Consider the following 12216-nt stretch of genomic DNA (forward strand, 5'->3'; position numbering starts at 1 on the left):
ATAATAAAAATAAAAATGTTTTATGGCCAGGTGCAGTGGCTCATGCCTGTAATTCCAACAGTTTGGGAGGTTGAGGCAGGAGGAGTATTTGAGTTCAGGAGTTTGAGATCAGCCAGGGGCAACATAGCAAGACCCTGTCTCTATTTTTTTGTATAAAAATTATTTAGGCTGGGCATAGTGGCTTACGCCTGTAATCTCAGCACTTTGGGAGGCTGAGGTAGATGGATCACCTGAGGTCAGGAGTTTGAGACCAGCCTGACTAACATGGAGAAACCCCGTCTCTACTAAAAATACAAAATTAGCTGGAAGTGGTGGTGCATGCCTGTAATCTCAGCTACTCAGGAGGCTGACGCAGGAGAATCGCTTGAACCCGGGTGGAAGTTGTGGTGAGCCAAGATCGCATCATTGCACTCCAGCCTGGGCAACAAGAGAGAAACTCTGTCTCAAAAAAAAAAATTATTTAAAAAATTAAATTAAAAAAGTGTTTTGTTTCTCTACTACCTTTGTGGAGGGGATTTCTGGGTTGGATAAGATCTTGGTTTTTTTATTTTCTCAATTTTTGTGAATGAAGGTAAGATGACTGGCAGTTTCTGAATAAAGTGGACAACTGAAGGTCTGTGTCCACACACAGTCAGGTAAGAGACCCTGATTTTTAAAAAGTCTCCCATCTACCTCTCTGCGTGTTTGGAATACTAACTGGATGATACCAAATTCAAGCTTTTGTTATTGAATAAACATGGGAAGTACAGGCTCTAAAATCTCATCAAGATCACCATTAGGTTCATGATAGAAAAATATGGGATGACAGGAATGTTGCCTGTAGGTCTCTCTTGAATGGCTAACATCTCTCTCTCACATTTGGAATGGATATACACATCAGATCCTAGTCCTGCAGTGGCCTAGGGATAGCTCTTTTGATTTGGATAAATTACTGCATTTGCGGAAGTTCTCAGAAGGGCCTTATGTCAAGCAAATGAGTTACTGGTATTTGTGGGATGAATATTATTCTAAGAGGAAACTTAAAAGTGATTTAGACAACCAGAGAGAAAGACTGAAAAAAACCAATAGAACAGGAAATATAAAAATTAAGAGCACTTTCTCCTTCACAGAAACCTCCTCCTCCATTGCTTATTCTTGTTCCCTCTGTTCCTGCTGCCTCACTTTATCCCTCTTTGTCTCAGACTGACTCCTGGAAAGGGATGTGTGATGAACTTTTAGACAAGTGGTTTTCCTCTTTAGGGGGTTCCATGAGAAGAGAAAAAAGGATGTCACTTTTCCAGCTGCAAATGAGTTACCTGCCCTGCTTGAGGATGTAGAATTGACTGCCCCCTGGCCTATCCCCAAGTCCACTTCTTGCCTTACACCACATTTCACCTCCAGGGAGCTCTTCTCATCCACACACCATTTAGCTAGAAAGGTGAAAAAGATGAAGATAAAAAAATCAATATCCTGGAATAATTGAGAACTCAGATAAGAGACTATGTCCCTGTATGAAGGCAGCAGGATGGAGAGTTACTTGGAAAAAGACAAACAAAAAATATTAGGTTCATAAACACCAGTATGGAAAAACAAACCAAGATGCCATATAATCCTCCCTTTTTCCTATTTTAATGCAAAGAAAACCAGCCCTTTTTACTCAGATCACCAGCAAATCTGAGGCCACTGAGAAGCTCCCCAGGCCCCTTGGGCTCAAAGGAAACATTAAGCATCTATGTGCTCTTCTCCCCTGCCAATATCATCCATCTGAAGGATTTTTCCTGTACCCTGGGAAGATACACAAAAGTTCGCAGAAATGCTCCACAGCTTGTTTTTAGTTTACAGCCCTGCACATAGGGATGTGCACTGACTCTTGTGGGGAATCCTGCAACCAGCCCATTTTGCTTGTTTGAGGACCTGGAGATGATCCACCACCTAAGGTGGCACTGTGACCAGAGGAAATTGATTACCACTCCCTACAACTACAGAACTGAGCATGTTAGAGATCCATCCAGAGCGATTGCTAGCAGCAGTACTTGAAGGCTTTCCACTAAAGGTAAGCTGGGAGAAGTTGCAATGGTGTACCTAGAAGAAGAATGAGTCCTCCATTGATTTCCAGCAGCAGTTTGTGGAGGCTTTCTCAGAATTTACTAGCATGGACCCAGGAGGAGATAAAATCACTCCCTAATCTTGGCAACCTTTGTCTCTGCTCTCTTGCTGACTAGCCAAGCCCAAATTAAGCAAAAGGTGTTAGGATAGCAAGGACAGACTATTATTCAAATCCTAGCAGCAGCCACTACTCAGTTTAGGGTTAAGACAAAGAAGAAAAACAGATTAAAGACTGCTGCGTTGGCTACTCAGTGAGAATTATTACTAAGGAGGATAATCCCTATACCGGGCAAAGTATAAAGATAGCAAAGGAACAGGAGAAAACTGAATGTTGTTATTGCAAAATACCAGGACATTGGAAGGACTACAGAAAGAGACTCGGGAGGATACCAAAATTGCAGTGACAGGAGAGTCAGGAAAGCCTAGAAAGATGAAACCCTCAGCTAGGAAATAGTTGGCAAATGGCTCAAAATTGACAGATTGGGGGTATCTCAGAGGTGGGAAGTGGTAAACCATCTATGTCAAGGACTTTTACTGAACCCCATCCATCCTTGGCTTTTCTGGTAGATATTGGTGCTACTTATTCTGCAGTTTCCTCAGAAAATTCCTGCTTTCCATCTGGCAACTGATCAGTACAAGTTGTTGGTACTTTGGATCAGCCTCCATTTATTCCTTTTTCTCTTGGATTCCCAAACAGACAGGTGCTCTTACCGAGGTACCTTCATTCTGACTTTCTCCTGTATCTCCTATAAACCTATTGGTGAGAGACCTACTCTGCAAATTAAAGGCTACAATATTTTGTACTCCAGATAGCCTATTGGTGAAGCTCCTTGAACAAAAGAGCACCTGAAATGGTTACTATGTTCCTCATAGAAGAAAAGGGACCAGGCATGGTGGCTCATGCCTGTAATCCCAGCATTTTGGGAGGCTGAGGCAGGAGGATCAGGAAGATCACTTGAGCCCAGAAGTTCGAGACTAGGCTGGGCAACATAGGGAGACCTGTCTCTATTTAAAAAGAAGGAAAACAAGCTAATTATTTTATTTATTTATTTATTTATTTATTTATTTTTTGAGACAGAATCTTGCTCTGTTGCCCAGACTGGAGTGCAGTGGCGTGATCTCAGCTTACTGCAACCTCCGCCTCCCGGGTTCAAGCGATACTTGTGCCTTAACCTCCTGAGTAGCTGGGACTACAGGTACATGCCACCGTGCCTGGCTAATTTTTGTATTTTTAGTAGAGACAGGGGTTCACCATATTGGCCAGACTGGTGTCAAACTCTTGGCCTCAGGTGATCTGCCTGTCTTGGCTTCCCAAAGTGCTGGGATTACAGGCATGAGCCACTGAGCCTGGCCAGCAAGGGAATAATTTAAAAAGGACATTCACCCTGTTATACTACCATACTTCTAGTAAAAAAAGGAAGGTAAGTTTCATAGAGATATACAGATTTGCATGAGATCTTGGAGACATAAATAAACACTGTTCCATTAACTCCTGTGGTCCCTAACCCTGTAACTATTCCAACTTTGGTACTGTCATCTACAAATATTTTTTTCTGTGATTAGTCTATATTTTGCTTTTTCTTCTGTTCCTCTAGTGGGCAAGTCTAAATGTTTTTTGCTTTTACTCACAAAAGAGCCCAATATCTGTGGCAAATAATTCCTACAAATAATGCCTCCCTACTGTTTTCTCTGGTTATTTTTAGGAAAGCTTAGAGAAATTTGTTCCACCAGAGGAATCTATAATTAATCAACGTGTAGATGATTGGCTGGTAGCCTCAGAAACTAAAGAGCAACACAAAATGGATTAAAGCATCTATTGTCAGCTGAAGACTGTAAAGTGTTACAGTCTAAGAGTCAACCAATTTTGAATATCAAACAGCTTTCTATAGAAAAACGAGACAATTTTGGGGATTAGTAGGGCATTGAAGACAATGAATCCCAACTTCTGCTGAGTGTGCAAAACCTTCGATGAGCAATTGCCTCATAACTCTCTCTGGTCTTTAAAATCTGAGGAGGCTTTTGTACAACTGAAATTAGCTATAACTTCTCCCCTCGTCTTGAGGATTCTCAATTTTGAAAACCTTTCCACTTATTTTGTTATGAAAATAAAGGTGCTGCTAGTGAAATATTAGCTTAAAAGTTGGGATTGAACTATAGGGCAATAGTTTATCAGTTCTAGGAGCCACTGCACTGAGAATGCCTGGGTGTCAGTAAGAGGAAGAGGTAGCCAGCATTCTTACTGAAAAAGCCCAAAGTCTTACCTTGGGTCACATGACTTATTTGCATGTCCCACATGCTGTGACAGCAATCTTACAAGTCCATAAAGCCTAGCATTTGTCAGTGTGCCATTGAACTAACTGTGAGCAAGCATTATTAGGTAGTCCTAACATTGTACTTGGGAGGTGCAATCTCCTAAACCCTACTACTCTCTTACGAGATTCTGATTAAATAGATGATCATGACTGAACAATGGTAATGGAAGATATTAAGCCCTGGCCTGATTTATTAGACTTCCAGTTTCAAAATGCAAATTTGAGTCATGGTCTTGGGCTAAGAAAGGATGACTGAAGACTTCCTGTGGTGTGGTGACTTCTCATGAAATTTTGGAAGCTTATGTTTTTGTCTGGAATTAAATCAGCACAAGCAGCTGAGTTAACAGCAGTTACTAGAGCTCCAATTCTTGGTTATGGACTGGTAAATTAAGTTTTACCTAAAGCTGCCTTTTTACAGATTTTATGTGCAGCCTAAAGGCTTTTCTATACATAGTGAACTGTAACCTAACTGGATGTGTAAACAGACTATAACCTACTCTTGGGACAAGAAGCTGAGTCTCAGCCCATCACAGCAGCCATACTTCAACCACTCACAGGTGACCAACTATTCAAACTGTGTTCAAATAAAGCAAATGCCAAACTGTAAGCAGTTTGGCTGCTTCTGCACCTCACTTGCATTTTGTGTACATCACTTTCCTTTTTCTGTCTGTAAATCCTCTCCAACCACACGGCAGCACCAGCGTCGCTCTGAACATATTCTGGTTCTGGGGACTGCCTGATTCACAAATAGTCCTTTGCTCAATTAAGCTCTGTTCATTTGTCCAAAGGTTTTCTTTTAATAGATGGTGTCAGAAGTAGAATCTGAAATAGAGCTTCTAGTGACCCCCAGGAGCATCAAGTAACCAAGCAAGGTACCTGCTGGCCCCATTGTGTTCATTGTTTTCTCACAGCAACTATGAATCATGGGTAAGCTCTCTTGGATTCTGTAGCTACATGGATTTGTGTTTTGAGCTACCTGAGCTTGTTAGAGCACATTTTTATCCAAACTGTGTTCTGAAGTTTACAACAAAATCTGTACTGGTTCTAGGATCAGATTGGATCTGATAATTAACTGCTTGCATCCAGTTAGCTGTCTTGGCTATCTGACCGTGTCAGACAGGAACAGTCAGTAAATCGCAATACTGCAGGGGGTCTAATTTTTGGCTTCCAGAAATTTTTCAGAGTTTTTGTGTTCTATCCCCTTGGTTGTTGTTGTTGTTATTGTTGTTTTTCTTGCACTGTTAGGTAGGGGAAAATTCATTGGCTAAGTTGATCAAGGGGATCTAAATGGTCAAGGTAAAAATGGGATCCTTAATTTCTGAAGAACTGAATACTCCCCCTTCTGGCTATGCCTACATTTACATGTGTAAGTATTAGGCCCTAGAAACAGCAAATGCTTACAAAAATGGTGAAATGTTACTAAAGATATTTTAAAATTACAGTGGAATGTTCCAAATGAAAAACATTGCAGTTTAAAAAGGGCATTTAAAAATGAAAGCTCCCAAACTAGGCTAACCCAGGGATGCCTATTTATGTGTAGAAGCTTCTAAAAAGATTTCGATGTTTTTATTACCTTTTTTTAATTATTATTATTATTATACTTTAAGTTTTAGGGTACATGTGCACAATGTGCAGGTTAGTTACATATGTATACATGTGCCATGCTGATGTGCTGCACCCATTAACTCGCCATATAGCATTAGGTATATCTCCTAATGCTATCCCTCCCCCCTCTCCCCACCCCACAACAGTCCCCAGAGTGTGATGTTCCCCTTCCTGTGTCCATGTGTTCTCATTGTTCAATTCCCATCTATGAGTGAGAACATGCGGTGTTTGGTTTTTTGTCCTTGCGATAGTTTACTGAGAATGATGACTTCCAATTTCATCCATGTCCCTACAAAGGACATGAACTCATCATTTTTTATGGCTGCATAGTATTCCATGGTGTATGTGTGCCACATTTTCTTAATCCAGTCTATCATTGTTGGACATTTGGGTTGGTTCCAAGTCTTTGCTATTCTGAATAGTGCCGCAATAAACATACGTGTGCATGTGTCTTTATAGCAGCACGATTTACAGTCCTTTGGGTATATACCCAGTAATGGGATGGCTGGGTCAAACGGTATTTCTAGTTCTAGATCCCCGAGGAAACACCACACTAACTTCCACAATGGTTGAACTAGTTTACAGTCCCACCAACAGTGTAAAAGTGTTCCTGTTTCTCCACATCCTCTCCAGCACCTGTTGTTTCCTGACTTTTTAATGATTGCCATTCTAACTGGTGTGAGATGGTATCTCATTGTGGTTTTGATTTGCATTTCTCTGATGGCCAGTGATGATGAGCATTTTTTCATGTGTTTTTTGGCTGCATAAATGTCTTCTTTTGAGAAGTGTCTGTTCATGTCCTTCGCCCACTTTTTGATGGGGTTGTTTGTTTTTTTCTTGTCAATTTGTTGGAATTCATTGTAGATTCTGGATATTAGCCCTTTGTCAGATGAGTAGATTGCGGAAATTTTCTCCCATTTTGTAGGTTGCCTGTTCACTCTGATGGTAGTTTCTTTTGCTGTGCAGAAGCTCTTTAGTTTAATTAGATCCCATTTGTCAATTTTGGCTTTTGTTGCCATTGCTTTTAGTGTTTTAGACGTGAAGTCCTTGCCCATGCCTATGTCCTGAATGGTAATGCCTAGGTTTTCTTCTAGAGTTTTTATGGTTTGAGGTCTAACATTTAAGTCTTTAACCCATCTTGAATTAATTTTTGTATAAGGTGTAAGGAAGGGATCCATTTTCAGCTTTCTACATATGGCCAGCCAGTTTTCCCAGCACCATTTATTAAATAGGGAATCCTTTCCCCATTGCTTGTTTTTCTCAGGTTTGTCAAAGATCAGATAGTTGTAGACATGTGGCGTTATTTCTGAGGGCTCTGTTCTGTTCCATTGGTCTAGATCTCTGTTTTGGTACCAGTAGCATGCTGCTTTGGTTACTGTAGCCTTGTAGTATAGTTTGAAGTCAGGTAGCATGATGCCTCCAGCTTTGTTCTTTGATTGACTTGGTGATGCGGGCTCTTTTTTGGTTCCATATGAACTTTAGTTTTTTTCAATTCTGTGAAGAAAGTCATTGGTAGCTTGATGGGGATGGCATTGAATCTATAAATTACATTGGGCAGTATGGCCATTTTCACGATATTGATTCTTCCTACCCATGAGCATGGAATGTTCTTCTGTTTGTTTGTATCCTCTTTTATTTCGTTGAGCAGTGGTTTATAGTTCTCCTTGAAGAGGTCCTTCACATCCCTTGTAAGTTGGATTCCTAAGTATTTTATTCTCTTTGAAGCAATTGTGAATGGGAGTTCACTCATGATTTGGCTCTCTGTTTGTCTGTTATTGGTGTATAAGAATGCTTGTGATATTTGTACATTGATTTTGTATCCCGAGACTTTGCTGAAGTTGCTTATCAGCTTAAGGAGATTTTTGGCTGAGACAATGGGGTTTTCTAGATATACAATCATGTCATCTGCAAACAGGGACAATTTGATTTCCTCTTTTCCTAATTGAGTACCCTTTATTTCCTTCTCCTGCCTAATTGCCCTGGCCAGAACTTCCAACACTATGTTGAATAGGAGTGGTGAGAGAGGGCATCCCTGTCTTGTGCCAGTTTTCAAAGGGAATGCTTCCAGTTTTTGCCCATTCAGTATGATATTGACTGTGGGTTTGTCATAGATAGCTCTTATTATTTTGAGATATGTCCCATCAATACCTAATTTATTGAGAGCTTTTAGCATGAAGGTTGTTGAATTTTGTCAAAGGCCTTTTCTGCATCTATTGAGATAGTCATGTGGTTTTTGTCTTTGGTTCTGTTTATATGCTGGATTACATTTATTGATTTGCGTATATTGAACCAGCCTTGCATCCCAGGGATGAAGCCCACTTGATCATGGTGGATAAGCTTTTTGATGTGCTGCTGGATTCGGTTTGCCAGTATTTTATTGAGGATTTTTGCATCAATGTTCCTCAAGCATATTGGTCTAAAATTCTCTTTTTTTGTTGTGTCTCTGCCCAGCTTTGGTATCAGGATGATGCTGGCCTCATAAAATGAGTTAGGGAGGATTCCGTCTTTTTCTATTGATTGGAATAGTTTCAGAAGGAATGGTACCAGTTCCTCCTTGTACCTCTGGTAGAATTCAGCTGTGAATCCATCTGGTCCTGGACTCTTTTTGGTTGGTAAGCTATTGATTATTGCTACAATTTCAGATCCTGTTATTGGTCTATTCAGAGATTCAACTTCTTCCTGGTTTAGTCTTGGGAGAGTGTATGTGTCGAGGAGTTTATCCATTTCTTCTAGATTTTCTAGTTTATTTGCGTAGAGGTGTTTGTAGTATTCTCTGATGGTAGTTTGTATTTCTGTGGGATCAGTGGTGATATCCCCTTTATCATTTTTTATTGCGTCTATTTGATTCTTCTGTCTTTTCTTCTTTATTAGTCTTGCTAGCAGTCTATCAATTTTGTTGATCCTTTCAAAAAACCAGATCCTGGATTCATTAATTTTTTGAAGGGTTTTTTTTGGTCTCTATTTCCTTCAGTTCTGCTCTGATTTTAGTTATTTCTTGCCTTCTGCTAGCTTTGGAATGTGTTTGTTCTTGCTTTTCTAGTTCTTTTAATTGTGATGTTAGGGTGTGAATTTTGGATCTTTCCTGCTTTCTCTTGTGGGCATTTAGTGCTATAAATTTCCCTCTACACACTGCTTTGAATGTGTCGCAGAGATTCTGGTACGTTGTGTCTTTCTTCTCACTGGTTTCAAAGAACATCTTTATTTCTACCTTTATTTCGTTATGTACCCAGTAGTCATTCAGGAGCAGGTTGTTCAGTTTCCATGTAGTTGAGCGGTTTTGAGTGAGTTTCTGAATCCTGAGTTCTAGTTTGATTGCACTGTGGTCTGAGAGACAGTTTGTTATAATTTCTGTTCTTTTACATTTGCTGAGGAGAGTTTTACTTCCAACTATGTGGTCAATTTTGGAATAGGTGTGGTGTGGTGCTGAAAAAAATGTATATTCTGTTGATTTGGGGTGGAGAGTTCTGTAGATGTCTATTAGGTCCGCTTGGTGCAGAGCTGAGTTCAATTCCTGGGTATCCTTGTTAACTTTCTGTCTCATTGATCTGTCTAATGTTGACAGTGGGGTGTTAAAGTCTCCCATTATTATTGTGTGGGAGTCTAAGTCTCTTTGTAGGTCACTCAGGACTTGCTTTATGAATCTGGGTGCTCCTGTATTGGGTGCATATATATTTAGGATAGTTAGTTTTCTTATTGTATTGATCCCTTTACCATTATGTAATGGCCTTCTTTGTCTCTTTTGATCTTTGTTGGTTTAAAGTCTGTTTTATCAGAGACTAGGATTGCAACCCCTGCCTTTCTTTGTTTTCCATTTGCTTGGTAGATCTTCCTCCATCCTTTTATTTTGAGCCTATGTGTGTCTCTGTACGTGAGATGGGTTTCCTGAATACAGCACACTGATAGGTCTTGACTCTTTATCCAATTTGCCAGTCTGTGTCTTTTAATTGGAGCATTTAGTCCATTTACATTTAAAGTTAATATTGTTATGTGTGATTTTGATCCTGTCATTATGATGCTAGCTGGTTATTTTGCTCGTTAGTTGATGCAGTGTCTTCCTAGTCTTGATGGTCTTTACATTTTGGCATGATTTTGCAGTGGCTGGTACCGGTTGTTCCTTTCCATGTTTAGTGCTTCCTTCAGGAGGTCTTTTAGGGCAGGCCTGGTGGTGACAAAATCTCTCAGCATTTGCTTGTCTGTAAAATATTTTATTTCTCCTTCACTTATGAAGCTTAGTTTGGCTGGATATGAAATTCTGGGTTGAAAATTCTTTTCTTTAAGAATGTTGAATATTGGCCCCCACTCTCTTCTGGCTTGTAGAGTTTCTGCCGAGAGATCAGGTGTTAGTCTGATGGACTTCCCTTTGTGGGTAACCCGACCTTTCTCTCTGGCTGCCCTTAACATTTTTTCCTTCATTTCAACTTTGGTGAATCTGACAATGATGTGTCTTGGAGTTGCTCTTCTCGAGGAGTATCTTTGTGGTGTTCTCTGTATTTCCTGAATCTGAATGTTGGCCTGCCTTGCTAGATTGGGGAAGTTCTCCTGGATAATATCCTGCAGAGTGTTTTCCAACTTGGTTCCATTCTCCCTGTCACTTTCAGGTACACCAATCAGACGTAGATTTGGTCTTTTCACATAGTCCCATATTTCTTGGAGGCTTTGTTCATTTCTTTTTATTCTTTTTTCTCTAAACTTCCCTTCTCACTTCATTTCATTCATTTCATCTTCCATCACTGATACCCTTTCTTCCAGTTGGTCGCATCAGCTCCTGAGGCTTCTGCATTCTTCACGTAGTTCTCGAGCCTTGGCTTTCAGCTCCATCAGCTCCTTTAAGCACTTCTCTGTATTGGTTATTCTAGTTATACATTCATCTAAAGTTTTTTCAAAGTTTTCAACTTCTTTGCCTTTGGTTTGAATTTCCTCCTGTAGCTCGGAATAGTTTGATCATCTGAAGCCTTCTTCTCTCAACTCATCAAAGTCATTCTCTATCCAGCTTTGTTCCATTGCTGGTGAGGAACTGCGTTCCTTTGGAGGAGGAGAGGAGCTCTGCTTTTTAGAGTTTCCAGTTTTTCTGCTCTGTTTTTTCCCCATCTTTGTGGTTTTAACTACTTTTGGTCTTTGATGATGGTGATGTACAGATGGGTTTTTGGTGTGGATGTCCTTTCTGTTTGTTAGTTTTCCTTCTAACAGACAGGACCGTCAGCTGCAGTTCTGTTGGAGTTTGCTAGAGGTCCACTCCAGACCCTGTTTGCCTGGGTATCAGCAGCGGTGTCTGCAGAACCGCAGATTTTCGTGATCTGCAAATGCTGCTGTTTGCTCGTTCCTCTGGAAGTTTTGTCTCAGAGGAGTACCCGGCCGTGTGAGGTGTCAGTCTGCCCCTACTAGGGGGTGCCTCCCAGTTAGGCTGCTCGGGGGTCAGGGGTCAGGGACCCACTTGAGGAGGCAGTCTGCCCGTTCTCAGATCTCCAGCTGCATGCTGGGAGAACCACTGCTCTCCTCAAAGCTGTCAGACAGGGACATTTAAGTCTGCAGAGGTTACTGCTGTCTTTTTTGTTTGTCTGTGCCCTTCCCCCAGAGGTAGAGCCTACAGAGGCAAGCAGGCCTCCTTGAGCTGTGGTGGGCTCCACCCAGTTCGAGCTTCCTGGCTGCTTTGTTTACCTAAGTGAGCCTGGGCAATGCCTGGCACCCCTCCCCAAGCCTCGCTGCCTCCTTGCAGTTTGATCTCAGACTGCTGTGCTAGCAATCAGCGAGTCTCCGTGGGCGTAGGACCCTCCGAGCCAGGTGGGGGATATAATCTCCTGGTGCGCCATTTCCCAAGCCTGTCGGAAAAGCGCAGTATTGGGGTGGGAGTGGCCCGATTTTCCAGGTGCCATCTGTCACCCATTTCCTTGACCAGGAAAGGGAACTCCCTGATCCCTTGCGCTTCCCGAGTGAGGCAATGCCTCGCCCTGCTTCGGCTGGTGCATGGTGCACTGCCCCCACTGTCCTGTGCCCACTGTCTGGCACTCCCTAGTGAGATGAAACCGGTACCTCAGATGGAAATACAGAAATCACCTGTCTTCTGCGTCGTTCACGCTGGGAGCTGTAGACCGGAGCTGTTCCTGTTTGGCCATGTTTTTATTACCTCTTTTAAAAGACCTTTATAAAAGGCAAATAAAAATCTTAGGCAATGAATTGATAGGAAAAATGAAATCTGCTAACATTTTGACTTAATAAT

The sequence above is a fragment of the Pongo abelii genome, chromosome 1, assembly GCF_028885655.2.
Source record: "Pongo abelii isolate AG06213 chromosome 1, NHGRI_mPonAbe1-v2.0_pri, whole genome shotgun sequence".
Classification (NCBI taxonomy): Eukaryota; Metazoa; Chordata; class Mammalia; order Primates; family Hominidae; genus Pongo; species Pongo abelii.